Consider the following 15,639-nt stretch of genomic DNA (forward strand, 5'->3'; position numbering starts at 1 on the left):
GTTTTACTGTTTACTGTCCTCCCCGACTTTTCTTGTTTAGCAGCTCCTCTCTGTCCTGGCCCTGAAGAGGAGGAGGGCTAGCTGCATCTGTGGACCTAGTAATTTCCCTTTGATACCACTGGGCATGTTGCTAGATAGGAAGAGGTAGCGTTCACTGTCTTTGTCTGCTTCTGTTTTCTCCTCTACATCTGGTCTCTTAAGTGCTGTGGTTCATGTCTGTATGTTTGCTATAGGCTTAGCATGTGTTGCTCGGCATTGTCTCTTCCCTGCCTGCTGCAGGTTTTGATGTGGGGCTCCGCTAGCTCTGAGTTAGACCAAGCTGAAGTGTGGCTATGACTCATCTTGCAGCAAGGTTTAAGCCTAACCATTCTACCAGTCACCTTCCCTTGCTACGTCCTGCGCACTTGGAATGGCAGACAGGTCCTTGCCAATCCTGTGGGAAAAGGCAGAATTAACTGCACCTTTACCATTTAAGGTTGGTTTGAGATTTTTTTTTTTAAAAAGATTTTTAGGTTTACCCAAAAATCCTCTTGACCCTCAGCTTTGTACGGTCCCAGCAGAGACACAGTGTCTATGGTTGTCACAGCGCTCCAGTCTGCCTGCTGGTCACCACCGCTGATGCAGCAGTGAGGACACACCAGTGTGATGGACAGCACAGTTACTGGACCGCTGTTCCAGCATGACTACATCTAACTGGTATATGATATCCTCAAAGTATTTTAGGAAGACATAAGCTGGAGAACAGCAGAGCAGCACTAGGGATAATACACTTAGTACACCAACGTTCGTCCACTGCTACAGCAACCGAGTTAGTGTGATTAAGTCATGCTTAGTGATGTGATAAGCACGTTTGATGATGATTAAGCAGTTTGCTGTCTAAAATAATGTGGAACGATCTCATGACTTTTCCAGGATGGTGGGAGGTGTATACCTTCTGTCGAATGTCAGTTTGTACTGTTCTCTTTATTTCTACTATTTGTTAATATCAAAAGATATACAAAGACAAGTGAAATTGGTGCTATGCAGTATCAGTAATGCGCTCCTTAAAAATCACCTGGCTGGCAGATCTCAGTAGTGGTCAGTGAAGTATCTTTATTGAATAGGTGTGTTTCTGGTGGGATTACACAGGAGCCTGTGCTAGACCTATTGCTAGGTACTTCAAACATTTTTGAAAGGAAATTTAAAAACAATGTTACTATATCTTGTGATGGCATAAACCTTAGTGGAACGGGAAATGATAGAGAAAGTAGGACAATCATATGTATTGCTTGACACAGATGGACCATGCAACAAAAATATTTTTTTTAAAACAGCCAAATACAATGTTCAGCTTATAGTAACGAGGAACACAGTTTGTACACTAGGAAAAGGAAACCGTATGCTGGAAAGAATTTAGTATAATTTAAGGGTTTATTTAGGGATTAATGAAGACCTGCAACTCATTAAGAGCTCATATCATGGTGCTGTTAGGCAAATTAGGTTAATGCCCTTGCATATCCAAATGAGGATCAAGTCATCTGTAAGAACCAGGGGTGCTTTATCTTGGTATGTGGTACTGGGGAAATGGGTGTTAGGCAGTACGTGCAGACCTGGTTCTGTTGTGTTTAAAAGAATGTAAGCAAACTGGAGGAGCAGCCCAAGAGGCACTGCAAAACGCACTCAAAGAGTAGAAAGTAGGGAGGCTGTGGGGGTCTATCTGTCAGAAGGGGGTGATGGACATCGTCCATCAGGATGAGTTGACAGAAGGGGAGTGAGTGCCTTCCAGCACAAATTGTTTATTTTCCTTCAGACTGGTCATCATTTGCAGCTTAAACTAACATGATGTGTTATAGTTGGGGAGCAGCTTGGTGTGGGCACCTTCTCTTGAAATTTTTCTGGGGAGGCAGCAGAGAGGCAAGTGGTGATGCCTTAAATAAGTCTAGCAAGTTTTGCCATAACTTGTCTGTCAAAAACCTTAGAGAATTAAAAAATAGGAGCTTGTTTACGAAAATTGCATTTTCATGTGGAGAAAATGCTGGGCTCGTTTAATCTAGTGCAGAAAGTTATTACATGAACTAATGGTTGGGATCTGAAGCCAGACAAATTAGAATGGGAAATAAAGCACAAATTATAAGGAGTGAGGATGAGTAACGCTTGGAGCAGACTACAAATAGAAGGAGTGAAGATGGAGAATCCTCTCCATCTCCTCATGTTTTCATACTGAGATGTCTTTCTGGACAGTTGTTTTTTTTGAGTTGTTGAGCTCAAGATAAGAGCAGTATAGTGGCCTGTGGTGTACTAGAGACCAACCTTGGTGGCCTAAAGGTCTCTTCTTACCCTAGTGGCTGTCAGTCTGTTTACATATGTAGTATGTTTATCTGTAGTGATGACAATAATGAATGCCTGTGACTGAACTGTGCTGAAAGTCATGGTGAGTCAATGGCTTTTCTGATAGCAATAGAAAAACTTACCGTAACTATCTGCATTTAGTAGATATATGGATGCTTTGCATTTAGTCCAGAAAACTAATTATTACTCTTTCTGGTTTATTTTAAAGGAAGTGTCCTTTTAACTCCATGACTGATTGTCTTGTATTTCTGTTAACTGCTGCCAATAATCCATAACAACTGATTAAAGGGAAAACAGAGCAGATTTGGGAAAAGCTTGTTCAGAGGAATTTTGTGCTAGCACAAGCCAAGTCAACAGAGCTGTGGTATCATTCTGCAAATATGTTATATCTGTTTCATTTTATTAAACAAGCCAATCAAAACCAGCAAAGATCTTGAAGGCTTTATATTAGCTAAGTGGCTAACAAGTTATAACATGTGAAACAAAGCAATTTTTGTTCCAGTATATAGCAGCATATCATACTAAAACATGTGCTCATAAAAACTTACAAATGCTTGGAAGGGTGTTGTTCAGACAGATTTCTTCAAAACTTTAAAATTTGAGAAATGGGAAGACCTCCGCAAGGCATTAACTTTTTATAGATGGGCAGTAAAATGTGACTGTACAGGAAGACGTGTGTTTTTGTGAATAAAATACAGCTAAATACAGCTAAATAGGTATGCTGAGAAAAATAAATATGCTGCAAGGCCTTGATTAAAGTATCGGATCTGAAACTCTGGACAAGACTTCTGCTGATTAAGTAAACCATAGGAGTGTGTCTTGAGTGATTAAATAACATCAAAACCAAAATTAAATTGCCTTTTATACTATCTAGTCCAAGCACTTTAGCAGTTTTGGCTTTTAAGCAAGGAACAGGAGTTCCTTGTGTATTGTTTTATGGAAAATCAAACTATCGGTGTGATGTTTATGATGCATGGGGGGGGAGTAGAAATGCCTTCTGTAGTAGGATGTGCACTTGCTCCTTTTGCCCTAAGTGGTAATTATGTGCACTCATTGAAGAAAATTGCACACCTACTACTCGGGAAGTTATTTGATATTTTTGTGAACAATTTATATGAATTATTGGATAAGCCCATAATTTGGCTCCCACTGAAATGGATGGGAGACATTGGGCCCAAAGGCCTTATTCTGCAAATTGCTAGCAGTTCTTTTGACTCCATTATCTTGAGCAGATAACTGCTGGAGTGAAATGTTACAAATGTTGTTTTATTCCTTGCCACCTTAGCTTTTCACTGAATAGCACTTGCCTCCGATTGTCTGTACATCTCTGAAGTTCACCTGTTATTAGTCACTGTTTTTGAAGGCTGTGCTTTTGGTGGCTTTTTTTTGGCAGCTGGCATCTGGAGTGTGGTTCTTCACTGGGAGATTTATTACTACTGGAATTTTACCTGAAATCTGAATTTAATTTTAATGTCACTGCTCTTTGGAAGTACTCCATAATCCATGAACTGTCTCTGCTATTGATGGACAGCAGCGTTGCATCTGATTTGCTTGCTTCAGCTGTTACAACCACACTACTTAGGTGCAAGATCGTTTGCTTTCATGCAGTACAGCTGTTCCTGGATTCCTTCAAATTGCTGGCAGTGGTCTGTGAAAACTGCAGGAGAGTGGTGAAAAAAACCCCAGTAAAATGTAACTGTAATGTTACTGGGAAAAACTTCTGGTGAACTGACAGAACTAACTTGTGGATAAAAGATGTGAAATTGAATAGGATTAACTGTGCATGTTTTGTTCAGTCATGTCTATGCAGTGCATTTGAGTTTTATAAGACTCGAAAATAAAAACATGTTTTTACTAGTTTTGATGCTGTATTGCTGGAATTCTGACTACTGTGGAAATTAATTTTATATTGTCAGATTTTCTTGTATGTGATACATGTGCAATAAGCTTTAGGAGATCTTTTAGTGCTTCATAAAACTTTTCATATGGAGTATCATGCAGTTTGTTCACTTTTTTGTCATGATCCACTTCTGGAAGGGACTGTCCAGAAAACATGGATTGGGCCTGTACCTTCTGAAGGGGATGAGTTAAGTATAACCACAAGCATGTCACTGGACTTACCTCACTCATGTTTGTAGTCCTAAAAGAGAGCATGTGGTAATTTTAAAGTGGGTCATGAGAGTAAGGACTGGGAATTACTTTTCAAGAGCAACAAGAGAAAAACAACAGAGTAAAATAGAGCAAACCAAACTGAAATTGATACTTAGCCCTGACAGGACTAAAAATAGTAGGTGTTCTTGTTGCTTGCAGTTTACAGCTGGTATAGGTGCTTGGGTGCCAGCCTCGAATGACTCTCCACACTGGGACCTGGCTGTAATGAAGGGCAATTTTTATGCTTTTTTATTATTTTGTTAGCTCTTTCTAGGAGTTCCTACTCCCTTACCCCCCTCATGTCTGAGTCAGCAAGTATTGAGAGTGATTCAAGGTAACATCTGCCAAGATATGTCTGGATTTACCTGGTTCCAGCTCGGAGTGGGGAGATGACAAACCCGGCGTTTCCAACCCATGGTCCTTTGGTGCAGGTGCTATTGCTAATGAACGGTGAGAGAGGGCTTAGAGTCTGTGCTGTATAAAGGTACGTAAGGTGTAGGAGTCAAATAAATGAACTTTCCAGAGACATCTGCACCTATATTGGAAAATTACAGAGTTCACAAAAAAAAAAAAGGTTGTATATCCCTAGAGTAAGTGATCTCATGGGAACCCTTCCACCCCCATATCATTTAAAGAAATACTGCTGTATTTTGTTGTCCTGGTTTCAGCTGGGATAGAGTTAACTGTCTTCCTAGTAGCTGGTACAGTGCTATGTTTTGAGTTCAGTATGCAAAGAATGTTGATAACACTGAAGTTTTCAGCTGTTGCTAAGTAGTGTTTAGTCTAAAGTAAAGGATTTTTCAGCTTCTCATGCCCAGCCAGCGAGAAAGCTGGAGGGGCACAAGAAGTTGGCACAGGACAGAGCCAGGGCACCTGACCCAAACTGGCCAACGGGGTATTCCATACCATGGGACGTCCCATCCAGTATAGGAACTGGGCAGTGAGGGGGGGAATCGCCGCTCAGGGACTGTCTGGGTGTCGGTCGGTGGGTGGTGAGCAATTGCCCTGCGCATCATTTGTACATTACAATCCTTTTATTATTGCTGTTGTCATTTTATTAGTGTTATCATTATTAGTTTCTTCTTTTCTGTTCTACTAAACCATTCTTATCTCAACCCACGAGTTTTACTTCTTTTCCTGATTTTCTCCCCCATCCCACTGGGTTGGGGGGGAGTGAGTGAGCGGCTGCGTGGTGCTTAGTTGCTGGCTGGGGTTAAACCATGACACTTGTTAACAGCTAAGAGGAAATAAGACTGTATTTATTATACCAGAGGGGTGTCTTAAAATGTCTTTGTTTCTTTTTACAGAGTGGTTATTTTGCAGGGTTTTCTATTTTGTTTTTTTACGTTCTGGTACAGGAAGTGGCTTAGAGCACTCCTCTTGGTGCTGACTAGGGTATTCCCAAAAGGTATCAAGAGGATACTCGGTACCCTTTCTAGATGGTGGAAGTTGTCAAAATGGGTTCAGATGCCCCAGCTGTTGCATATTCTGTATCTTACAGAATAAATCATTTTAGATAGGACAGACTTCTGCAACAAATCTCTGCTTTTGAGTTTGCCTTACTCTTGGCTTTCATTCAAGGGCTATTTTCTGGAGGACTTTATTTTGTAAATGAATGTCATGTTTTCAGGTGTCATAGTCTCACCGCATTAGATTTTCTTAGTGGGTGCTTTGGATAAGACTGTATCGTAAGTGTCGAGTGGCATATGTGTTGCAACCAAAATGACATCAAAACCCCACTGGTATTGGGAGATACCTGTATAATGAAAGATGATGTAGCATTGCCAGAATACAATAATTCTTGGGAAGAATAGACTTTAGTTTAATTTTGTCTGTTTTAAGAAGAAACTTCATTACCCTGTGACTCTGCTCCCCAAAACAATCTCAGAAATGTAGCAGTCCAGGCACAGAAACCTATCTGTCTGTATTTTGCTACATTTTATTGTAATGGATTTTTTTACTTATGTATTTAAACATTTTTATACCAAGTTTTTCATTAGATGAGTAACGTCTTTCAGAGTTGCTTCATGTAAATAATGAGTATTTGTAGTATAAGTTGTGTGGCTTACTGAGGTTTTTTGACCAGCTTAATTTGAGATTCTTACTTACACAGGCTTGTGTATACATGTTCTTTTAAATCAAGCCAATTTTGGCTTAATTTGATTTAGACATCAGCTTCAGTGGAATTGGCATGTCAGGGCCCAGACTGGCAATCTGTGGCTTCAAAAGTTATTTTGAGTCAATTGAGACATAGTGACTGTCAGTGTTGTCATCTTAGCTTGCAATAAATGAAAAGCAATTACACAGTGCTGGGAATCTTGCTGTAGCTGTATTTAAGAAGTTAACCTATCCTTTTTTTTAATCAGCTAAACCACCAGATTTTGTACTGAAATTGTAAAGGATTAAGTACACGTGTCCTTCTGTTGACTGGTGGGCAGTTTTGAACAGTTACTACATAAACAAACTTGATAAATGGGTAAATTAATAAGCTAAGATGCACCAGATTTGGCTGATGCTTCCTTTCACTTGACTTTTGAATCACCCTAAACTTTTTCAGTGTGAAGCAAAATTACCTTGCATGTGCTGCTGGTCAAGAATACATGTGCAGTTGCCGTAGCTTGGTTGAGACACAGGAACTTACTGTGTGCTTGATCCCTGGGTTAGGAATATCTCTGTGAGGTTTGGACCCTTTTACCTCAATTATCTTTAATTTTGTTTTTTCAGAAGGTGCAACATCTGCAGGTAAACAAGTTTTTATGCCAGTTTCCTACAAATTATGAATGAACGTTGTTTAGAATAGGGAGAAAAACTGTCTGATTATTTAGAAAGCACTCTTTGTTACACTTTTTGCTATCCACAATATGCAGCCTGTTAGGATATTATTAAATATTCTTTAGTTTCATAATTAGTTTAATTCTATCCTGTATTGTCTTAAAAATTATTCTGTCAACCTGCTGCAAATTTTTGTTTGACAGGGGGTTGCTCAAGTTGCCAGTAGATACTTAGCTGCAATTAAGGCTATTTTTCCTAGTTTTTTTGTTTTGGTTTTTTTTTCCCTCTAGACATGTTTATCCCTTTTCTGTTTTCTTTTTGCATGGGCTCAGTTATTATTTATAATTTGGAGGAGAGGTTGTTTTGCTTATTTCTCCATGCCAGCAACCCTTGACATCAAATGGCAGCTCTTTTGTTTCCCCTCCCACGACATTCTCTGACCCTGAGCTTCTGTTGAAGTGATCAACTGCAAAATGGTATTTTTGGATGTTTAAGCTGTCCTGAAGCTTTGCTGTAGAAATCTCATGGATGCGGAAGAAATCCTTTTCTCTCAAGGTGATGTGTGAGGCTGTTGCAGGCTCAAGCAGTTGAGGGTTGGTTCAAGTTAGTCTTATCTCTTCTTTTATCTAACTACATAGTTTTCTTGAAACAAGGTTACAGTACAAAATTGCATGGCAGGTGAGATCTAGTGGTAACTTTAGAGTACGGTGATTGCATGTTTGAGTCTCGAGTGCTTTGAGGGACAGCTGAGTATTTAAAGATCTGTGACCTGCATTGAAGTCTGTCGGTGTTGCAGTCCCTGGGGACTTTAAATAATTTACACTCACTGCAGCATACAGAATGACAAATTATTGTTTCTGGTGATACCAAAGTTGCTGTTGAGGTGTGTGGAAGTATTGTTTGAATCTAATGCAGTTTCTGGCTCGTTGCATGCCCGTGTGATGGTTCAGATGAAGTCAGGGATCTGTGCTGGAGTTGATGTGATTGGAGTCTGGGACCATTGGTCTCCTGGAGGCTGTTTTTTCACAGGTGTATTCAAAGCTGAGTGCAGGAGCCACAATCTTTGGTTGGGGACCCAGAACTACCCACCATGCACATGGTAGCAGTGGAATTTTGAACAACATGTTTTGTCTTCTTAAGAGGGCAGTAAAACACTCAGTAGGACTAGACATGCTCTCCTTTACTTGCTTTGGTTTTTTGGTTTTCGGGTTGGTTTTTTTTTTGTCCTTAATTTTTGACTGGCTGTGTGTGAGTTGTATAAGGGTCTGGGGCACAAGATTTCACTGAAAACAAAGTTGAAGAAAAAATATACACAAATATATATCCTAACTTCAAGGGAAGTATCAAAATAAATCTTTTTAATTGTAATGCAACTAAGATTTTAAAAGTTATTTTACATTTACCTATTGCCACTTATTAAGGTGCTGCTAGAGAAAGTTTCCTTTTTAAGAGGGCAATATAAACAGTCACAAGGAAGCATTCAGACCTGTTTATGTTAGCTGGAGGCTGCAGAGGAGCCCAGAGTACAGCTTCAGCCTTAACTCTTTCTCTCATACTCAATTGATTGCACTAACACACTGGGGAGATGAGGCCAATAAGGGCAAATACGGAGCTGCTCTTCTGATCCAGCTGCCTCCAAACTGCCCTGTTTGTCTTTTTAAATGTATTTCATCTGTTACAGTTCAGCTACTGGGGAAGAATCGTATTTGCAAATAAATACATGTTTGTTTATTAGATTAATGTTTCGTGAATCTACATTATGCATAATTTCTATTTAAGAAAGCCAGCTCCACTGGGAAACTGGGTGACTCAAGTAGCAGTGACCATTTCTATGCCTCCTTGGTCCCCTCTGCAGCTCAGCTGCCTGATGCCTGGAGAGCGGGGCAGCCTCCTGCACACAGGAGGGGCCCCCGTACGGCTGCACCTCCTCGGCGAAGTAGTGCCTGGCCCCTGGACATCACTGAAAGGGGACACTGCCACACGGCTTCCACTTCTCTTCTTCTGTCTCTGGTTGCTCATTTATTTTACTCCAAAACTTCTAAATTGAGGTTCCTTATGGCTAAATGTTGTAAGCAGGGGAGAGAAAAAATCATGTCATGGTACGTGATACACACCTGACCAAATAGCTGTGGGTTTTGTGTATCGGGCACATGAGTTTCCCATAGCTGCATCAAAAATAAGCATGGTTTGTAAAACCCCTGAGCTGCTGTAGGGGAAGCGAGGAAGCTACTGGTGGATACAGGAAGACAACGTGCAGTTGCTTTGTACAAAGTACATCTTTGAAAGGTGGAAAAACCAAAAGGCAAGCATGCAGGCTGGGGGGATGTCAGCTTTTCAAGGAAAGCTGAGTCTCTCTGCAAATTTTTATCTGGCAGAGGCAGAATAGGAGGGGTGAGTAGGTGGTTGTTCTGGAAACTTGTTAAAATAATCTAGTTGCTGCACCCTTGAGTGAGCGAGTGACATTTTCCAGGAAGATATCTTTTCCTCTTCCTTGGAAGAATCACAGAGCAGAGGAGATGTAGTGCGTGCCTGTGTGCAGTTAGAGGAGGAAAAGCACAGAAATCACTTTTTGTCTAGTCATATAATAACCTCAATTTTTGTAATGTCATCTGCATTTGAGGCAATCCTTTTAAAGATGATGGCTTATAAGTAGTGATTGGTGGTTTTCCTTTTTGGTGAACTCTGTACTTTTAATCTCTTAAACCCAGGAAAAGGCTTTTTCCTTTGACCTCTTTGCGATGTGTCTGTGTATGCTGAGCTGCTGTGTGTGATGTGAGCATGTAGCAACAGATGGATAAAATTTGGAGCTGTTGAATTGCTCTTCCTTTTGGATGTCACCTTGGTAGTACCCCCTCTAAGAGTTTGCGAGGGCCCTAAAGGCAAATACAAGATCCAGAACCCCACTTGTTAGGACTACCATTTTGGAGTTCTGCTCTTAAATTTTTCTTTTTTGGTTGTTCATGTATTTGTACAAAGTCTTTATTGTAAAGTCGTCTTTCCAAGCCAGTGTCCCATCTGTCCTGTGCAGAAGTTGGCAGTAATATGGTTTCTGGCGCTGTGTCCCAAGTGGTTTACTCTGTTCCCATTGCAAACCGCTTCCCTGTTAACACTGGAATTCTGGAATGAGTCCTGGGACTTTTCACTGACTGGGAATAAAGTTTGGTCCTCCTGGGGTAAACAAGCATACTGTTGTTACTTAATAAATTTGAAATCTGCAGTATGAAACCTCCTACCTTTTCATTACTGTGTTTCTGTGCTATACTGTGAGAAGGGAGAGATACCCTCCCTGTTACAGCTGTTACAGAGACAAACGTGGAGTAACAGCACTAAGGGGGTGCCTGGCTCAAGAAATTCAGGGCAAGTGACACTTGAGTCTGTAATGACACTGGCATCGACTGTTAGCTCTAGTGACATGGTCGTTGCCTTGAAACTGTGACCTGTGTTCCCTTTTTGGGAAAAAAAAACCCAAACAAAACCAAAACAAAACCAACCCGCAGACCCATTTCAAAGACCAGGGCAGCTGCTTTGTTTGCCTTTTAAAATCTCTATTTCTGCCTTTTTGCTTGGTCAGTGTTTAGAACCATTAAAAAAGTAAACGTGACATGGGGACTGAAATCCTGCAGCTAGAGCTCCTTTATAATTACATATTCAGCCACAACCGTACAAAGGAAAATGAGAGTCGCTTTTCCTTCATGTACTGTATTTCAGTTTTCCCTTAGGTTTAAATTGGCATTTTGGACTATGTTCACTGGAGCCACTGAAGAGCTTATCAGAAAAGGAAGGAAACAGAGGGAGGGAAAGAAAGATAGATTTCCAAATGACAACCTTTTGAATAGTCCAAGTTCAATCCCTAAAACAAAAAGTGGAATCTTTTTTTTTTTCTAAATAATGTGCTCTACAGTCTCACCTCTCATCTTGAGAAACATGAAAGAGCAAGTAAAAGAGATGACCCAAATCACAGAGTTCCTTTGAAAGAAGAAATTCAGCTGTTTTGAACACTTACAATCAAAGGAAGTGGTTTCCCTAATTACATGAACTATGTGAAAGCTCTCAGAATAGCTCTTCCACCCCAGGATTCCTTGCACTTTAGAAGTTTGCATAAAAGCTCACATGGAGAATCAGATGCAAAGTGTTTGATTCAAATTTTATTAGGCAGAAGTGCGCATACATTCGTATCTCTGGGTTTGACAGCTGGTTGGGTTTGGACCGCAATCCTGGGTTTGATGGATTTCAGTCCTGTACTTTAAAATCTTTCACTCTTCCGGTTCTCCGGTGAGACACTCCTTTCAAGAGAAAAGTGGAAATGAAAAAATGGAGAATGGATAGAGGGGTCCCTTTGTGAGCTTTCAGTTGAGGATTCTTCACCCCGATTAGGCTGTTCATCGTTGTGAAAATCCATCCCTGTACACAGCTTTTAAAAGAATGAGGAGTTTTACTTCCTCTCATTTTAAAGAAGCTGTATATCTTAAAATACCTATTTGGAAGAATTAGGATCTGACTTCTACAACTTCAGTAGTATTCTAGCACCACCATTTACTTCAACCCATCAAAATTCTGAATTCAGCTGAGACTTTTAACAAAAAAGCAATATTTTCAGAAGGCTACTACACCTTGTGCTTTCTTTTTGTTCATACACAATAATAAAGGTATGTTAGTCTAAATTAAACAGTGAGTGTGTATGAAAAGATGCAGGACACTTCTAAAAGCTTAAGATCTCTGTTCCTTAAGATTTCCTTTTCAAAAAAAGAGTTTTGTTTTTTGGTGGTTTGGGAGTAATGGGAGCAAGCAATGGAGACCTTGAAGCAGTATCAAAATAATTTTTGAATGCAGGCACCTAAAGTTAGATGCATCATTGACCCAATTGAAATGCTCTGTAGGAAATGTCTTTATTTCTCAAACAGTTTACTAGCTAAAAATGTAGTTAGATTTTTAGCAAGAGTTATGAGCATTCATCACAAAATTGTGTGTCCTGAAAGTGCTGAAGATGGGTATCTAATCTTTACCCAGCTAAAACTAAAAATTATTCTTCCTTTCCAAACCATCTCTGAAACTAACAACAAGGTGCCGCCCCTGAGAATACAATATGGAATAATTAATGGTTGAAATGTTTATTAATATTTGCAAGGTTTGCAGTAATGTGCAAGACCATCACACTTACTCTACACAACAGTGATCTCCAAATGGTCTTATATTCTCCACTCAGAGCCAACTATAGTAATTATATCCAGATTTTATAAAGACAGAGATAATTGATAAAATTGCCCTTGAGGAGAAATCTCAAAAGGCCTCCAAACTGGAACAATTCAAACTCAAGAAGGGAAAAAAGTGGAAGGGTTCTGACTGCCTTCCAGATACACGGGATCAGCCAAACCCTCTTTAGGGTAACACTGTATACTAATAATAAGGTATCGCTAACTCTACTTCAAGAGAAGAAGAAATGTTTCTCTGGGTGCTTTTTTCCTGCCAGTACTGCATCTTTCTTGTAAGTTAGCTTTCCTAAGCTCCATTTCTTTTCTTTTTTGCCAGGCAGAAGGAAGGACTTTCCCTGGAATCAGGGAATTGTCTCCTAGAAGTGAACACCCTCAGCAGGCCCGTGGTGTTGCAAGTAAAGTGCACAGCACAATAGCAGCACACATGGAAAAGGAGAGGAAATGTCATGTAGCCATACACCACTCTGACAGGGTGGAAAAGAGTTCTGGATATGCCCTCTGGAGAGATGTATCTTGGGCAGCAAAGATTTGTGATCAGTATTGCTAGAGGATGATTTTGCTTGGATGAAGGAGAATGCTTAAAGTCATCCCAACCTTGCCTGACTTGAAGGTCACGTAGAAAATGACATTTGCTCATGTCTGATCCTTGATGGGAGTTGGTTTCTCCCTATATCTCCTTAAATTAGAATAGTCCTCAGATGAGTTTTTGCATACCTCTGCCACTGGAAAATGGGAAGCTGTGGTATACATGATGCTGTTATTCTTCCACACCAAAAGAGATGTTGCAGGTTTGAATGTGCTCTGTGCCACCAAAACAGCACGGAGCTCCTGGGCCCTAGATCCAGCTTGTGAGCTCAGTTCATTGTTGTGAACTTTGCCAATGTAGTCCTTGTCATACTCAGAGCATAAATCAGTTGGCAATTGAGCAAGGACTCAGGCGTTGCTAGAATTGGAAGAGAAATGACAATTCTTTTTGCTGCGCTCAGATTCAGACTGGAATTGTCACTTGCTGCAGCATGTTGCCTCCTCTTCGGCTCTTCAGGTACAGCCTGTAGGAAAGAGGTTTCATTGGTACACTGCATGATGTGACCCCAGTCCTGAAGTTCCTGTGGGCTCATGTAATGCAGTGTTCCTGCTTCCTCTGTGCTGTTTCATTTATTGCAGGTCCTTGGGAAGCACAGTGCAGGGCAATGGAGGTAGTAGTGCAAGTCAATTGTTTTGTAATCACAAAATAGATAATCTCTATTTTCTAACTGGCCTTTTAAATGTTCTTAATCTCCCACTGGGTTATGTGTGTGGTATTCCTCATTTATTTCTGATGCGTCTGGAAGTTTTCTAATAAAATGATGAAAGGGAAGATTCAAATGAAGTCTGAAGGTGCAGATTACTGGTGTGGAAGTAGAAATTCACAAATGGGGAAATGCTAAAGCTGAATGTGGTTGCAAGATGTTCTTTCCCTTTACATGTTTACCCTAAAACATACTGTGGTTACATTGTGGAGTATTACTGCAGTACTGTTATTTTTGCATTCAACTGTCTTCTATTTACCACTTTTTCCTACATCTGTATTCTTTTAGAAATTTTGGTCTATTCATGTGTGTGAGTTAGAGCAGTTCTCAGAAACATTTTGTACGTGTTGGAGGATGAGAATTAATGGCATGAGTGATGCTGTGATTTTTTTCACATTTCCAACTCTCCTTAGAGGAAATGCTCCTGGCTTGCATGTGCTCTGTTCTACCAAACCATCGTGAAGGAGTTAGAGCAGGTCTCAGGCTTTGTGTTCTCAGTTTGGCTCATTATTCAGTTTTACTCTTTCTGGTGGGTTTGAACTGCAGAGCCAAGGTTGCAGCACAGACATGGGTAGAAGTTACAGCACCTCTGGTCATTCTGTTGTAATTTTGGGGAAGGAACTGGCTCGGGATATTGCTGTTTGGTTGGAAAAGAGCAATGAGAAAGACTTTTGGCTTAATTTGGTATCCTGTGGTGGTACAAAACCCGCTAGTTCCTGCTCCTTTTAAGTCTGCTGTTCGTGAAACTCAAAGCTACTGCCTTCACAGGATACCAGGTCACTCTGTAATTAGTCTCTATCACTCTTCTAGATAGGTTCTTCTAGATTTCCAATTTCTACAGAGTTCAGAGATACTGGTATTCAAGTTACTGCTTTTTTAAACAATTTATTTTGAGGCTGACAGCTTGTATTCTTAATAGATATGATGTCAACATAATTTAAAAAAAGTTTTCTTTTCTGAAAATAAGGGTTTTTAATAACAAAGATTAGAAATGAAATAGTTGTTATTGACATATCTGTGTAAGCAGATAGCTATAAAGAAGTCTAGGTAAGATAAGGAGTTCTGTGTACAGAAATTAATCAAAGAGAAGTAGGGGAAAAGCCGAAGTTACATGTCAGACATACATAGTACAGTAATACTAATAAATGTGTTTTCATGACACTAAAACCAATTTTAAAATATTGCTAGTCTTCCTCTAAATTTTTTGCCTTGGACATTGGGGTTTTTTTTTAATTATTTCAGTCTTAATGGAAAAAGATTGAGCTACCATGAAGGTAGCTTGAAGAATTCCAAGAAATAATAAACAGTGGATCCATTTTGCATAAAGGTAAAAACTTGAAATTTCAGAAGTTTTGTCTAGTTTCATTTTTTGACCATTGCTACCCAGTAGGGGTAGCATTTGAGCCAAGTTTCTAACTAAAATACAGTTTTCAATCTTAGATAAAGAAGAGTAACTTTTCTGTAAAGTGGGTAAGGAATTTATGTCCTGAAACTTTAGTTTTGTTGGGAGTGGAGACTCTGGTCTGTAGTGGTCTATGTGGTAGTGTGGACATAGCCAGTGAGCTGCTGTGAAGTCTGTTGTTCTGGCTATTGTTTGATGGCATGGTCCTGGCTGAAGGGCAGTCATACTTAGTTGGAGAAGGTACAAGTCAGATTTTGGTGGAGTCCTGTGCTCTTGCTTATGTTCTTGCCAGCCTCAGCAAGGTGAAAGGAAGGTCTGGCTGTAACCAGAGAGAGGATACTTACTGCTTAAGTCGTGGTAAAGAGAAAGAAGACGTGGTAAATCACAGAGACAGCTTGCTGCTCTGGATTCAGGAAAGAAGATGATACATCACTAGTACATGGTAAAACCAAAACTGCAAGCAGATTTGGACAGTTGCACATAAAAC

General features: G+C 40.1%; 1 protein-coding gene across 3 annotated transcripts in view; it reads left to right on the forward strand.

Annotated features, from left to right (window-relative positions):
* Positions 1-15,639, forward strand: part of MAP3K20 (mitogen-activated protein kinase kinase kinase 20) — a 95,496-nt gene that overhangs the window by 7,187 nt on the left and 72,670 nt on the right. The gene's annotated exons all lie outside the window — the stretch shown is intronic.

The sequence above is a fragment of the Haliaeetus albicilla genome, chromosome 4 (assembly GCF_947461875.1).
Source record: "Haliaeetus albicilla chromosome 4, bHalAlb1.1, whole genome shotgun sequence".
Lineage (NCBI taxonomy): Eukaryota > Metazoa > Chordata > Aves > Accipitriformes > Accipitridae > Haliaeetus > Haliaeetus albicilla.